Consider the following 16845-nt stretch of genomic DNA (forward strand, 5'->3'; position numbering starts at 1 on the left):
AGCAAACAAATCTTTCCCCTGCCTTGGAGGGTGACATTATATATTTCAAGGTCCTTTGCTATATAAATATTATTGAAAAGATTGTCCCCAACAGAAGTTGATACAAGTCCTGCAGAAACACAAGAGACCCATAGACAATTATTGTCACCCAACCATATAAAATACTTAAATGTTTACAGGTAAGCACTAAGAAAACTCATATAATCACTATAATCAGGAAGTGCATGAGAAAGAGGCAAGTTGAGAGGAAGCTGAAATGTACTGATTTCACCATAGTTCATAATAAGGAATAAATGGTATTAGCCAAAAATCACTAGAGTAAATATAAAGAAACAGCCAAGATATACTCACAACATGAGAAATAAGGCATGCAGCATCATTTGTAAAAGCAAAATCCCTAGTTAACCTTGACGTTTCAACTGAAATGTCACTTCCCTATGGAGGCCTTTCCTGAACATCAGACCAGGTTTGCTATCCTTCGCATCGCCTCTCATAGCTACCAAGGTCATACAGCTAGTTAGTGGTGGAGCTGAGATTCAGGCCTAAATTTGCTCGTGCTGAAGTCTGCACTCTTAGTAGCTCATCTCTGCTGGCTACTCACTGATTCATCTAATTATATTCCATTCACACCTGATAGTACAGAGTTTTGTTTTGTCCTCCAAGTTTTCATATATACAAGTCTTAATTCTCCAATACCCTTGTAATACCTGAGACATATCTTATGTTTCCTGAGTATGGCCCCCAGGACCTAGCACAAAACAAGCACTCTTTAAAATCATTCAATGCATGATATCGAACACAAATGAACATCTGGGAAGCCCACTAAATGCAGATTGATCACACTGCCTTACAGCACACAAGTATCAGTCTGAAGGAGAAAAGCCAAGACCGACTCCACCTCCTGGTCCTAAGCACTAGATCGTTATCTGTCTCTAAAGAATTATGTGTGAAATTCCTGAGGTTATAAGGAGAAACTACACACAGTCCTTGAAATAGCTTTCAAGGGTGAATAATGCATGCTCTATATTTAATGCATGAGAATGCAAAATGCAGAAAATTGCACAAGAGAGGTCAAACTCCCGTTCCCTGCAACAAGAGATCTTTCTGTCTTCCTGCCAATAAATGAATCACTGGTTATTAAATATTGTTTACCATCTAAACAGGGATCCACAAAGCCTGTGTTCTCTGATCTCTTTGTTTCAAGGCTTCTCCTAATCAGGGACATCATCGCCTAATTTAGTGATGCCATGTATCTTGCACCTTTCTGAAAAGTGGGCACCATAGCTCCACTCCCTATAAAACTGGCTACCATGTTGCAATTTGACGAAAAATAAATCTTACCATCATGATGATAGTCTGTGCAATTGAAGCCAGGATAAAGATGGCTCCGAGAAAATGGAATCTTTGACAGCATAATTTTTTTTTTCTTTTTTTGCGGTACGCGGGCCTCTCACTGTTGTGGCGTCTCCCGTTGCGGAGCACAGGCTCCGGACGCGCAGGCTCAGCGGCCATGGCTCACGGGCCCAGCCGCTCCACGGCATGTGGGATCTTCCTGGACCGGGACACGAACCCGTGTCCCCTGCATCGGCAGGCGGACTCTCAACCACTGCGCCACCAGGGAAGCCCCGACAGCATAATTTTAACACTGTCAAATTATTCAGCTTTTTTCTTAAAAGTCACTTAATACTCCACACAGACATTACTTTTGCCATCAAATATCACTTTGGAAAAAGTTAATAATTTAGGAACATCTACATATTTGTTAAAAGGCTAATACAGCAAATGCATGAGATGCCATAACCAGAGAGCCCTCTCACCCTGCGAGTTTTGTGTGATTGCTTCAGTCGGCATCATTAACATAGGGCATCAGAGAGAAGGGGGCAGCCAATAAAGAGGCACTCCCAGTAATTGGAGACCAGAGTCAGCATCAGCACTGGTATGGTTTAGGAGGATGCTGTGATCTTTATTTGGTAAAGAGACCTTTCCTATCCAGCAGTAGTCTTATCTTTTACTTTAAAACTTAAATAAAAGATTTTGTTGTTGCAAAGACCTTAGTCTTTGGGCTGAAGCTCATTCACAAGGGAAATGCATTTTTGATGTGATGATGATAGTAGTGGCAATTAAGTTGACTGAGTGCTCACCGCATGGCAGGCACTGTCCAAAGGACTTTACACATGCTGCCTAATTTCCTTAAGTACCACACAATGGGTAATATTGTGAACCCCATTTTACAGATTTGAAAACTGAGGCACAGAGTTTAACTTGGTTAAGATCTCACAGCTAGTATGAGTCATAGGTATTGTAACTATTACACTTTACTGGTTCCTAGCAACAACTACCACCTACAATTCAATACATGCCAAGCTACCTATGCATGTACAATAGCTGCAATTAAGTACGTGCCAAAGGGCCCCATGGTAAACATTTTCTTAGTTGATCCTCACCAACAAAACAAAACAAACAAACAAAAAGAGGTAGATCTTTACATTCTCATTTTATGTATGAGGCAACTGAGGATTATAGAGATCAACAACTTGTCCATAAACACTGCTCCCATTACCTAATTTTTAACTCTATATTGAAATATAAGTCTCAGTACATTAAAGAGTGTTTCCTTTTGATCATTTTCTGGAAGTTAAACTTTTCTTGTTTCTTCTAATGGTAACTTCCAATTCATCTCAGCATATACAGAGCCTTTTCAATTGGAGGGACTTTTGGGGCCCTGGTAGAAGTCTTCCAGCTTCAGGACCCTAAACACATATAACCTGAAGACTAATAACCATGACCCACGTAAAATTTTGAGGAACACATCCGAAGGGGTGTAGAGGCTGGGTGAGACCATGGCATTGGCGGGGGGGCTTCACTGGGGCTCCAGTTTTTCCGTGCTGTCTCCAATTGCCCTGTGTGTAGAGGGAGAGAGGACCAAGTATACCTTGACACAATCAGTAAAGCATTTGTTTTCTGAGCCTGAGTGATAACTCTATGATATATTCCATCCCTCTCCTCCAATACGTCTCTCAGACTTGGTATTATCTCCATGGCAACTAGGAATGCATCCACAACCTTGAGGACATGTTTGTCTGCCTTTCTACCTATCTTAAGGTTAAGCTTGTTAACCTAAGTGTGTCAAAACATGATGGTTTCCAGCTCAATTTTGAATTAACTTAGTGAATCATGAAATCCTGGGAATCAAACTGCCCTTTTTCAAACCCGTGCTATGCAGCTTGTCAAACACGAGCAACTTAGCCTTAGTGAGGCTCAGCCTCCTTCCTCATCTATACAATGAGGACAGAAATATAAGACTATTAGGAGGATTGGATGGGATTTCTCATAACGTTTGAAAAATAAAACCTAGGACAATAATTCGTCTTTAGAAGGGCTCCACAAGTGTTAGCTCCACCGTTGGAGAGCATCCCTTTAGCTGTATAATGTGTTGACTAAAAGGACTAAAAGGACGTGTCCCAGGGTTTTACTCTCAAAGGTTTCCAGTTGACTCTCTGTGGGTCATCTCAGAAGCCTGGTGGGGAAAAATAGGGGACATCCAGGTTAGAGAACCTGTGGTGAAACACATTGGTTAAGAAACAGCCAACCTCACACACTGCAATCCAAGTACCTTGGGTTGTTGAAGAGAATTGGCTTTAATTACCAAAATACCCTCGTCTAAATTGCCTCTCTGTTTGAGAAAAAGAGCTTGAAGAGATTGAAGAAAAGGGCCTCTTTCCTCACTTCAGGTCTTCAGGGATGGAAGGAATGAAGCCCTCCCCTCATCACACCACCCAGTAGGAAGCTGGAATGGCTAGTGTTCTTCTGGGGATTAGAGATAAGAGACCTGAGTGAATGATCATGAATTTTCAGCTGTTCCACAAGAGGTGCCTCATGATGAGCCTCAAAATAGGATGAAATCTAGGCAGACCTCCCAGATGAGCACTAATTGGAGCAAAACCTTTTCTGTAACAAATGGCAAAGCTAAGGTTTTTGTGCTGTGTATTTTTTTAATGGTGCTATATTCCAACTAATAAAAAAAGTGATGCAAAATCAATAAGTCCTACCTTCCCCAATGTACACCATCTAGCCTAATCAAACCCGTTGACTTGCTGCAACCCACAGGAGCAACTTGTGTACATAGGTTTTCACACATGCCTCTTGGAATGCTTCTCTTCACTGCCACCCCACTGCCCATCCTCTAATCCCAGAGCATTGTCTAGCCCTTCCATGCGGTTTTCTCTGAGAGCTGCTGCTCTCACTGACGTCTGTCTTCAGAAACCCAAAGGAACTTACCATGCCTTCTGAGCAATGCTTCTTACACTGATTATTTACTCATTTTCTATAAATGCTAGGAATTGCTTTTCTTCACAACTATTAATTATTTAAATACAAAGACTATGTCAGATATTTTTTCCATCTTTTCACAGCATAACAGGCCCAGTAAATATTTGCTGGTTGGTTAATAATGACTTCTGTGTAAATAAACACTGCAAAATTTGTAACAAATGATCAATTCAAATACTTCACAATAAAATATTTCTGCCCCATCCCTCATCTTAAAAATACAGCATTTTAAAGCCAGAGGGAAGATTCCTCAACCAATCTCCTCATTCTTTAGATGAATCGACTGAAGCTAAAGAAGGTGAAGTGACTTGATTAAGGTCACATATCTAACTAGAAGCCAATTAGGACCAGGGCCCAGATCTGCAGACTTCTAGTGATGTACCCTTTCTGATACACAGCGTGGTGCCCCAGGGTTACACTCTACTTGTAAGTTGGTCATCACAGTTCAGTAGAGGGAAGACAGACTGGGAGCTAGATGGCATGGGGCCACATCCTTGTTCTTTCACTAATTCATTCTATGGCCTTGGAAAAATCATTTAACCCTTTGGCCTCAGGCTTCACAGCTGCAGGAGGAAAGATGTTAATTCTGCATGATCTAACTCAGAGTTCAGCAAACTACAGCCCACAGGCCAAATCTAGTACACACTTGTTTTGGTAAATAAAGTTTTACTGGCATACCCGTTTATTTACCTATTGTAAATGCCTATAATGGAAGAGTTGAGTAACAGTTAACAGAGACCATACGATCCACAGGCAAAAATATTTACTACTTGGCCCTTTGCAGAAAAAAAATTGTTGACTCTCATTCTAACCTATATGTAGTACAGTTGTATGAATCTAATGTATGCAAGGATTCTTTTCATCTATAAAGTGCTATATCCACATTTAAAAAATCATTGTTATTGACAACAATAGTAGCAATAGCAATAGTAAATCATGAAATATCATTTGCAGTAAAGGCGTAAAATTTTCTTTGTTTGGGACTTCCCTGGTGGTCCAGCGGTTAAGGCTTCGCCTTCCAATGCAGGGGGTGTGCGTTCAATCCCAGGGAGCTAAGGTCCCACATGCCTCCAGTCCAAAAAGCCAAAACATAAAACAGAAGCCATATTGTAACAAATTCAGTAAAGACTTTAAAAAAATTGTCTTTGTTTAATAGGTGGCATCTACATGATATATTGCTTGATTTGAGATCACCTCACCTCACCTCACTATTGTTCATAGTAACATGTTTTTGCAGAACCAAGTGACAATTTTAACAGATCCAGGAATATTTCAAACTAATTAGATCATTTATATATAAAATATAAAACAAGTGTTTTCAGAAGAACATCAGGTCATCCATGGAGAGCATCTGCCCTCATTTTCATCACTAACCTGGCTCGCTATGTGGGTACCATCCTGTGTTATAAGTGCCATGTAATGGAATTAACATTCACCTGGAAATACTGACTTGACACACACTGACCTTTGACTATTGGCTCTGTTACTCTAAATGTATTAAGCTTTTCCATTGATGTTTCTGGGAGGGAGATTGGTGGCTCACCGTGGTTTTCCCCTGCCATGTACTCTGGGCATGGACATTAACCAAGGAAGACAGACTGTTCTCAGCAAAGTGGGAGATTAATCATTGGCCATGTCCAACTCACTGCCATGGTAATGACACGGGATTTTATCCTAAGAATTACAGCAGTCATTGAAAGGCCTTAGAAGAGCTCTTCCTCTGATGTAACCACAATGTAGATAACAGGTTGGAGGTGCAAGAGCAGGTGTGGGAACTGGCTAGGAGGCTGCAGGACTAGCCCAAGCAGGAGACAAGAATGACTTTGACTAGAGTTGTCATGGAGATGCGGATATGCAAACCATCATGAACAAGCTGAAGCTGGGGGTGACGTGGGAAGAAGCAGAGGAGGCAGGACAGGCACTGGCTTTGTGTTAGCCCAGATCCAACCTAGAGCTGCACGAGGGCGGTTAGCGAGAATCCAGCGAGATTGCATTTCCCTCAAATTCATCTCCTGCCCCTATTTCTAATGGTCCTAGAGGCCCATAAAACCAATTCCAATTAGGGGTCTTTATTCCTCTCCAATAAAACTTAAAACTTTCATTTGATTCAGTAAATTCTTAACAACATCTTTTTATTTGCCTCTTTAAAAAGCCATTTTTACATGATGTAAATATAACAATTATTTAGTAGTGATAAATACATTCCTAATTAAACAACTATTTTATTACTTACTAACAGCTTAAAAAGTCTGAGATCCGTCGGGAAATAAAATGTTTTATTTACAGGAATTGGGCTGAGAGACCTGATCTTCCTGGTGCAAATGAGTCAGAAATGACCAATATAAGTAAGATGAAACAGGATTTATTAGGCTTTAAGGCTGGGGTTCCTGTTTCCTTTGAAGTATTACTCTGCCTGTATTTGTATATGCATGTTTATGTATACGTGTGCATATGTGTGTGTATACAGAGCAGTTTGCCATGAAAGATAAGAAATGTCTATGTGATATGAACCTTCTCCCACCTGCATGACTAAAATATTCCTCTGAAATTTCTATGTCAGAAAAGAGCCTGAAACTTCTAAATGTTAAAGGCAAATACCCCTCAGAGAGATGAAGTAGGGAACTTTGATCAGCTATTAATGACTCAGTGGAAACATACATATCTTCTCCAATAGCTGAGAATAAAGCATTGAGGCCATGGGAGTTTTGATGAAGGATATGTTCAAATCATAAATTGCACTTCCAGGCACCACGATGGAAATATCTAGAATACTGGGCACTACTATGCTGTTGGTTGGGGAAACAGTAACCAAAGACCAGATTTTCAATTTTACAACTTTTCGGAGGCCAGCCCTGACTCCTAACCAAATCATATATTAAAGTTGGGCTTTATTTCTGCCCACTTGGACAGGCTTGTCTTGGCCTGGCCCAGTACCCCAGAAGTTGATTGTCTTTTTTTTTTTTAACTTTTTAGTTTATATTGGAGTATAGCCAGTTAACAATGTTGTGCACAGCAGATGCACAGCAAAGCGACTCAGCCATACATATACTTGTATCCATTCTCCCCCAGACTCCCCTCCCATCCAGGCTGCCACATAACATTGAGCAGAGTTCCCTGTGCTATATACTAGGTCCTTGTTGGTTATCCTTTTTAAATATAGCAGTGTGTACATGTCAATCCCAAACTCCCTAACTATCCCTTCCCTCCACCCTTAACCATAAGTTGATTCTCTAGGTCTGGGAGTCCGTTTCTGTTTTGTAAATATGTTCATTTGTATCATTTCTTTTTAGATTCTGCATATAAGCGATAGCATATGATATTTCTCTTTCTCTGTCTGACTTACTTCACTCAGAAGTTGATTGTCTTTATGTTATAAGAACGAGGTTTCTAATAGTGTGGGACATTCACGGTCTTGTGAGCTTGTTTTCAAATGACAAGAATGGACCTGTATAGACCTAGCCAGACTCTTTTGCTTGGATCACTTCAACATCCAAGTCTATGTAAAGAGGCTGGGACAGAGACTGAAGTGTAGGCCGTCTGTGCCCATGTAATGAGAAGAATGATCTAAATTTTGCATCCTTCTGTTCAGCCATTTTTTTCATCAGTTAATTCATCTATTCAACTATTCAACAGCTATTTCTTGAGCATCCACCTGTGCTGGGCCCTGTGCTGGAGACTGGAGATATGGGAGTGAGAAAGACAGCCCAGGTCCTGCTCTCATGAAGGTAAGACCTGGCAGTAGACCAAGACTAAACTTCATTAGAAACATGTCATCCATCCTAGAAGGGCAGGGGATAGTCACCAGCTCTGTCTCTGTTTTACCATATGACCTTGGGAAACTCTCTTGCCCTCTGAGCCTCAGGTTCGTTATCTGGGCTTTCGACCAGATGCTCTCCAAGATCTGTACCATTGTTTCTTGTGGCCTCCAACCAAACATGACTGGCTGATCGGCAGCCATGCTTCTCTGCAACACAGATACATCTGGATTCCTAAGAAACACCTCCGGGGGACTTGGAAGTGGGTGAAACTATGTCATTGGGGGTGGTTTCACTAGGCATTCTGGCTTTCTTTCCATTCTTCCTTCATTTTTCTAAATCTCTGCTCTGTACTGGCTAGGCAAAGGAAGATGCATGCGCCGGCACTCTCAGCGTGTTTCTCCTGAGCCTAAGAGTGATAAGACAAGAGGAGGGGGTGCAACTTAAAGATTCTTTATCCATCCTGATCACTTTTCAGAGAACTAATCTAAAATCCAGGGGGCAAAGTAACTTGATTAAGATCCCACAGCAAAAAGGAATCAGTCTGGGGCCAAGATGTACACCACCAGGCTTGCAGTGGCATGCCCCTCCTGAACCCAGCATGCTGCCACAGTGTTCCCACATCCTGGTCACTTGGTCCTCATAGTCGAGGGGGAAAAGAGTGAACTGGGAGTCCGTGCTGTCTCACCAATCCACCGTGCAGCCAAATCACTTAACCCCTGTAGCCTCAGCGCCACAGCTGCAAGAGGCCAGATGTCTTAATGCATAATGCTGTTGTGCAAACAGAACGCAGGTCAGTGGTCAGACAAAGAAGCTTTTAAACACAACAGTGCTACATCCTTGCAAACCACTGGAATCACTGTTGTGGAAATGGTAGCAGTAGTAATAGCCATAGTAAATCATGAAAGATAAACTTCACCCGAGCCCATCAGGATTTTTGTCCATTAAATGTGTGGCAACCAAACTGCCTCTGTGGTGTCCACAAAATAATGTTTTGTAAAACTAGATTATACCTCTGAAGATTTCTGAAATATTCTAGGAACAATTGATATGAAGACTTGTGTACAAAACATAAGTGGATGTTGTCAGATCAGCAGCTCAGCCACGTAGGGCCTCTGCCACCACTTCCATCACGAATGTGACCCACCGAGGACTCCCCCATGTGCCATAAATGTGTAGTTAGACCTCCCACCTGAGACTCTGATTTGGAGCAAACTGACTTTCAGTGTTCATATTTGTTGCTCTAATGCATTGGATTTATTATCATTAGCATCATTATTAGCATGGAATTAGCATTAGCATTTTTGAGAGGGAAGGTTTTGCCTCCAAGTGGTTGATTCCCTGGTCTGTTATGGACATGCTATTTCCTCAGTTCAGGAAAATACCATTCTCAGAAAAATAGGAAAATTAATCATTGGATCCATCCAGTCCCCTATCCATCCAGCCCTTGGGAGAGGATTGATTTATGGAAAGTGCTAGCGTCAAAGTCAGAAAACCAGTTTCTGCAATTATGCTCCACATTCCACAAATACCTGAGCCTCAGTTTTCTCCTTAAACACATGGAGCCAGTATCTTCTTTCTCCCCTCCTCATAAAGGGTTTTGAGAAGAAAATAAAGAGCAAAAGAAAAGTTATCATAAACATGGAATGTTTAAAAAGAATGAAGTACATACCAAGTAGTTGTATAATATAGAGAGAGACTAGAAAATACATAAGACTTTATCTTGTGCCAGACACTGTTCTAAGCACTTTACATAAAATAAACACTATTGACTAGTAATAATAATAAAGAGTAAGTTTAATAGAGAACATCCATATGGATGTTCACAATTTTCAAGCAGAGCGTCAGCACTTTTCAGCCGTCTCCACGCACAGCTGTGTCTCAATTCCAGGACAGGAACTAGAAGAGTTGCTGGGCCATGTGATCTGTAGGAAAATCTGTGCAGACTGTTCTACCCCTACAGCGCCTTGAGTGATTAGCTCCTGACCCGAAGTCCTCAGTTCAGCAGATGAAAAAATAGTCTTTCCCACAGGGAAAGGGGAAGAGAGTGAAATTATTTGCTCTTCTTCTGATATAATTCCCCATGTCAGGATTATGGTGTCGGTTGCAGTCGTAAACCCCATGGATGAAAAGATAACTTAAAATGCACATTTCATTCCATGTGTGGGTATTTCAAAGGACCTCAGGGTTGATCAGGAGACAAGACGGTAATAACATGCCAGTTAGTTAAAGAACCAGAGGATTGAATGGCTTTGTTCAACTACTGCTGAACTGATGTGCCCACATGTAGAAGATTTAAAATGTTGGCTCCCAGGCGCAGGAGCTAAATAAACCCACTTTGTTGTTGTTGTCTTAGTTTTCTTTCCCCAGAAGATAACATCTACCGTGTAATAAGTGGAAGTTTCTCCAACACAAGACACCCACTAACAACTTCCAAAAGGGATGGGGCCCAGCTGGGGCCAATAGAATGCGCGGTCTTGTCGATCATTGGTGAAGATAACATAAGAACTAAAAGAAGAAGGAGACTGCGCCGCAGGTGAAGGCCTACAAGAAGCAGCAGGGCGCCGGGCGTGAGAAACAAAAGGAGCTGCAGAGGGCGGCAGCGCAGGACCCGGCCGGGGGCTTCCTGGAGAAGTAGGCGGCCACCGAGAGCCGGCCCCTCGACCCCTTCACGCCCAAGGCCGCCTCGGGGAACTACCCAAGCGATGCCCCACGGGGCCCAGTGCGGGCCCTGCACGCAAGGACAAGGACAAAGCGCTGCCCAGCGTCTGGATCCCGCCGCTGACCCCTGAGGAGACGGCCACGAATCAGGAGAAGCCGTCGCGCCTCGTGACCTGGCCCACGTTCGGGAAGCGCTGCGCATGTCTGCACGTCCCCCCTGACGCCCGTGTGCTTCAGGCCGCTCCACAGCTCGGTGAACCGCGTGGGGCTCGTCACGCGCGGCAAGCACTGCCTGTGCGCCAGGACCTGCGAGCCTGAGGAGCGCTTCGCCGAGCGCCGGGCTGCGGTCCTCTGGAGCCGTGGGCACCCTGGAACGCGTGGAGAAGACGGTTCGCAAGGACCACGTGGACCCCGTGAACCGGAGAAGCTCCCGGACCGCGGCATCATCGTGCTGCAGCGGCTCCGGAGTGAAGCTGCAGGTGGAGAAGTCCAGGCCACTACGGTAGCTGGTGAGCACATCCTCCATTTTGTTAGCTGAGCATATGTTGTATGCCAGGTACTGTATCGGGTGCTAGCTGGGATTTTAAGGGGAATAACGTACTTTCTGCCCTCAGTAATACCAAACTGCCATTTCTTGAGTGCCAGGGTTGCTGGGCACAGTTTTAAGTATCCTATATGTATTTGTTAATAGATCCTCAGTAGCAGCCCAAGAGGTGGATGCTATTCAAAAAGTTTACAAATAATAAATGCTGGAGAGAGTGTGGAGAAACGGGAACCCTCCTACACTGTAAATTGGTGCAGCCACTATGGAGAACAGTATGGAGGTTCCTCAAAAAACTAAAAGTAGAACTACCGTATGATCCAGCAATTCAACTCCTGGGCATATATCCAGAAAAGCTGAAAACTCTTGCTCAAAAAGATATATGCACCCCAGTATTCATAGCAGCGCTGTTTACAATAGCCAAGAAGTAGAAACAACCCAAGTGCCCATCAACAGACAATTAGTTTAAGAAGATGTGGAATAGATAGATGACAGATAGATAGATAGTGCAATATTACTCAGCCATAAAAAAAGAATGAAATATTGTCATTTGCACCAACATGGATGGACCTAGAGATGATCACAGTAAGTGAAGTAAGTCAGAAGAAGACAAATACATGATATCACTTATATGTGGAATCTAAAAAATAATGCAAATGACCTTACTTAGAAACAGACTCACAGACATAGGAAACAAACTTATGGTTACCAAAAGAGAAAGGGAGGGGTCAAGGGATAAATTAGGAGTATGGAGTTAACAGATGCAAACTATTATACCTAAAGTAGATAAGCAACATGGATTTACTGTATAGCACAGGGAACTATATTCAACAACTTATAATAACCTATAATGGAAAAAAATTCTGAAAAAGTATATATCTAACTGAACCACTTTGCTGTACACCTGAAACTAACACAACATTGTAAATCAACTCTTCTTCAATTAAAAAAAAAAGAGGAGAATGCTATTATTATCATCACTATACATATGAGGAAACTGAGACACAGAGAGTTTAAGTAACTTGCTCAGGGTCACTACGTAGTGATTGGAGTTGCTGGGCTTTGAACCCCAGCAATCTGGATTCAGTGCTCAGGAGACCAACCGCTGCACTCTACCACCTCTCCTGTGGGAGAGGGGATACGACAGGCACAGGCATGATCACCCTTCGCTCAGTGCTACCCAAATGGTTTGCAAATACGTGCTTCAGAAAAGGGACATGGTTAATCAAAGAAGGCTTCATTTTGTTATGAAGCGTGTAGAATTCCACAGGCAGGGATGGGTGGGGGTCACCTGCAGCTAGTGGGAACGGTGTGAGCCAAGTGTTCCTGATAGAAAACACTGCTTCTCACACTTTGATGTGAATACAAGTCACCTGTTTATTGTTGCAAGGCAGTCCAAGCACAAGGGGTGTTAGTGAGACTCCAACCAGATGAGGCTTTTCCCCAAATTCATTATCTGCCCCTGTTTAAAATGAACATGAAGGCACATGAAACAAGTCCTATTAGGGTTTCTTTATTCTTCTCCAAGAAAACTTGAAACGTTCATTTGACCCAGTAAAATTCTTAATAACCTCTTTTTTATGTCCCTCTTTTTAAATCAATTTTATGCGTTCTAAGAAAAAATGATTAATGACTAGTGAGAATGTTTCCCTAATACCACAGTTACTTTCTTAAACTTCCCAACTTAAAAATGCTTCAAAAAAATGCTTCAGGTCTGAAATTTGCCTAGAAAATCAATTATTTACCTAATATGTGTTATAATTTTCTTTCAAATAATTATCTAAGGGTTGGAAAGAAAACAAATTGGGCTGAAAAGCTCAAGTATGTAACTTTAGACCTGATCTCCCTGACAGAAATCGAGAGAATTTGTCACTATGAAATGAGAAGGATTAATGAGCATCTGTGAGTGAGGCCCTGGTTTCCTGTGGAGGGTGTGTGTGCATGTGCACGTGTGTGTGTGTTTCACTTAAGTGCACTGCGTGTGCACGTGCATATCTGTGTACCGATGGATGATCATTAAAGAATAGGTGTGTTTAAACAAGAGGCTCATTTTCAGTCCCAGTGGCTGGGAGTTGAAGTAAGTGCCTGTGTGGCAAATCCCCACCCACCCCCGCTGAAAGATTTCTCTCTGCATCTCTAGGGCAACACCTGAAATGTATGTTTTGTAGCTAACTCGCTAGACAGGTATAGGATGTTTTAGTCAGCCACTACTGATTCAGTGAAAGTGTGATTATCAAATACTCTGTATTCTCCCACAACTGGCTTCCATGGGTAATGAGAGCTTTGCTGGAGGACATGTTGGAATCATGAATTGGGACCTGGGCTTTCCAGGGCACCTTATGAACAGTGCCCTGGGCACTAATTAGGTAGCAACTCTTGTAGACTGAAAAAAAAAAAATGCGCAACCTAAAAGTTGAGAGCTATGTTTTATTCAGTGGACATTCTGAGGAGACAGGACTCTCAGATCCCTCTGAGGGACTGCTCTGAAGAGGCAAGGGGCGGGCCAGGATATATAGGAGTTTTTGCAACAAAGACCAGGTAGTCGGAACATCGGAAGATTACTGCTAATTAAAGAAAACCAGACATCTCAAATTAATGAAATTAGTGCTTTTCTATGAATGGGAAACTGCAAAGTCTGGACTCATTGAAATCATTCCTTTGATATGCACCTCAGCTATCTGGGGGCAGTAGCCTGTGTTTTCACATCCTGAGTCTCCTCAGGGTGCACTGTTGGGAGTGGCTGCATCAGTTGGCTGTTTGATGGCAAGCATTCCGTTTCCATCCTGAGTTCCCTCAGGGCTCCCCTTCAGGGCGGCTGTAATGTGGTGGCTTGATAGCTGCCACATCCTTTGTTTACTGATGTGGCAGGCGGCATTCTTAGTTCACACTCTGGTACAGGTAACCAAAGGTCCACTTGGTTAACTGGTCGACTCCGCAAATTTCTGGGGACCCATTCTGTCTCCTAAATCATGCATTAAAATTCGACGTGATTTTTGGTCCTGTGGACAGTCTTCAAGGCTTAGCTTGACACTCCTCACCACTCTAGAATTTTTCTTTCTTATGGCTCAGGCAGAGTCAGACCCAGGGCTATCTTCCCTAGTAGGAACAGGCTTGACATTCTTTAGAAGATTTGCAAATAATCTTCAAACCCCTATGTCCCCTTGGGATACCCTACTACCTCCCCCAGACTAATTAGGATACAAGAGAAAAGCCCTGGGTAGAGATTCTGCCTCTCTCTCTCTCTCTCTCTCTCTCTCTCTCTCTCTCTCTCTCTCTCTCTCTGCCTCTCTCTCTCTCTCTCTGTCTGTCTCTGTCTCTCTGTCTCTCTGTCTCTCTGTCTCTCTGTCTCTCTCTCCCCCTCCCTCCCTCCCTCCTATGCCACCTCAAGATCTCTCTCTCCTTCTCTCCCTCCCTCTCTGTCTTTCTCTCTTTCTCCTTCTCTCTCCCTTTTTCTCTTCTCCCTTCCTGCCTTCACCTTGTTTATTTACATATTGCATCCATTTTCTCTTGCCTTACTCTTACTTATCCTCAAGCCTCAGATTTATATCATTTTTTTCTGAAAAGTCTCCCACAACCACCTCTTCAGTCTCCCACTCCCCAAATTACATTAGGCACCATCCTCTGTTCTCCCTTTATCATATTTATTATTTTATCTGGTAATTATCTTCATATGGGATTGGCATCTGAAATGGGGTAGGGTCGGAGAGCAGTCTTATAGGACTGAATCTTCAAATTGTGGAATCTGTTACTATCTTCTGGTAGACAGTGTCAGAATTGAGTTGGACTGTAGGACACCCAGCTGGTGTTCAGAGAATTCCAATTGGAATTGAGTGCAGAACCTTTTTAGGAAGCCACACATAATCTTCTTTATGTGAAAGTTCAGCTGAGCCTTCTCCTGAATATGAGAAATGGTCCTTGCCATATAATTTTTTATTTTTATAAATTTTATTTATGTATTTATTTTTTGGCTGCGTTGGGTCTTTGTAGCTGCGTGTGGACTTTAGTTGTGCTCGTTGCAGTGAGCGGGCTTCTCATTGCAGTGGCTTCTCTTGTTGTGGAGCACAGGATCTAGGCACTTAGGCTTCAGTAGTTGTGGCACGCAGGCTCAGTAGTTGTGGCTCGCAAGCTCTAGAGCGCAGGCTTAGTAGTTGTGGCGCACGGGCTTAGTTGCTCCGCGGCATGTGGGATCTTCCCAGACCAGGGCTCGAACCTCTGAACCCCTGCAGGCGGGTTCTTAACCACTGCGCCACCTGGTAAGTCCTTGCCATACACTTTTGAAGGACCATTATTGTCAACCCAACACCAAATAATACTGTCATCAGCGAGATAGATGCTAAAATGGAGAATGCTGACCCCTAGTTAAGATTAGAGTAGGAGTCAGTTACCATCTGTTAAGAGCTCTTTGGGTGCCAGACACTGTGCTAAATGATTTGTATACATTATCACAAACGCTATGGTAATCTTATTCTCTGTTTTACAAAAGAGAAACAGGCTTAGAGAGCCAAGGTGACTTGGCCAAGGCCACACTGCTCGTACACAGGCAAACCGGGAATAAGACTGAATATCTGTCTGCACATTTCACAGTTTATCTGCTGCTCCACACCACTCAGAAACCTCAGTTAATCAGAATGTTCAGGGAGTGTTGTGATGGAAAGGGCTTTCAGTTTGGATGTAGAAATTAGTGTGTGTTGAAGGTGACCAGTTTTTAAGTGTTGGGTTACATTACTGATGTGAACCTGTCTGTTGTCATTGCTTTCTCCCTTAGAAAGAGGACAAAGTTAGCTAATACGCTGAATAATTGGTTGTTTCTATCAGAAGAGTGCTGGCTAGTAAACACTACTTGCATTGTTTTTCAAATCCTACCTTCATTCATAGAGTCCTGAAACTTACACATGTGTACAAGGGTCCACTCCCCTTGTGTGAGAAACAAAAAGTCTTTTAAAAAAATTTTATTGAATTATAGTTGATTTACAATGTTGTGTTCACTTTCTGCTGTATAGTGAAGTGACTCAGTTATAGATATATGTTCTTTTTCATATTCTTTTCCATTATTGTTTATTATAGGATATTGAATATATTTCCCTGTGCTATACAATAGGACCTTGTTGTTTATCCATCCTATGTAAAATAGTTTGCATCTGCTAATCCCAAACTCCCAATACTTCCCTCCCCCAGACACCCTCCCCCTTGGCAACCACAAGTCTGTTTTCTATATCTGTGAGTCTGTTTTTGTTCTGTAGATATGTTCATTTGTGTCGTATTTTAGATTCCACATATAAGTGATATCATATGGTATTTGTCTTTCTCTTCCTGACTTCGCTTAGTATGATAATCTCTAGGTCCATCCATGTTGCTACAAATGGCATTATTTAATTCTTTTTAATGGCTGAGTAATATTCCATTGTGTGTGTGTGTGTGTATATATATATATATATATATATATATATCTCACACCTTCTTTATCCATTCCTCTGTCGATGGACATTTAGGTTGTTTCCATGTCTTGGCTATTGTAAATAGTGTTGCTATGAACATAGGGGTGCATGTATCTTTTCAAAT

At 42.4% G+C, this 16845-nt stretch overlaps 1 pseudogene; it reads left to right on the top strand.

Moving 5' to 3' along the window:
- Positions 1 to 8048: 8048 nt before the first annotated feature.
- LOC132506946 (nitric oxide synthase-interacting protein-like) lies at positions 8049 to 11251 on the top strand (annotated as a pseudogene).
- The last annotated feature ends 5594 nt before the right edge of the window (positions 11252 to 16845 follow it).

Source organism: Lagenorhynchus albirostris, chromosome 16, assembly GCF_949774975.1.
Source record: "Lagenorhynchus albirostris chromosome 16, mLagAlb1.1, whole genome shotgun sequence".
Lineage (NCBI taxonomy): Eukaryota > Metazoa > Chordata > Mammalia > Artiodactyla > Delphinidae > Lagenorhynchus > Lagenorhynchus albirostris.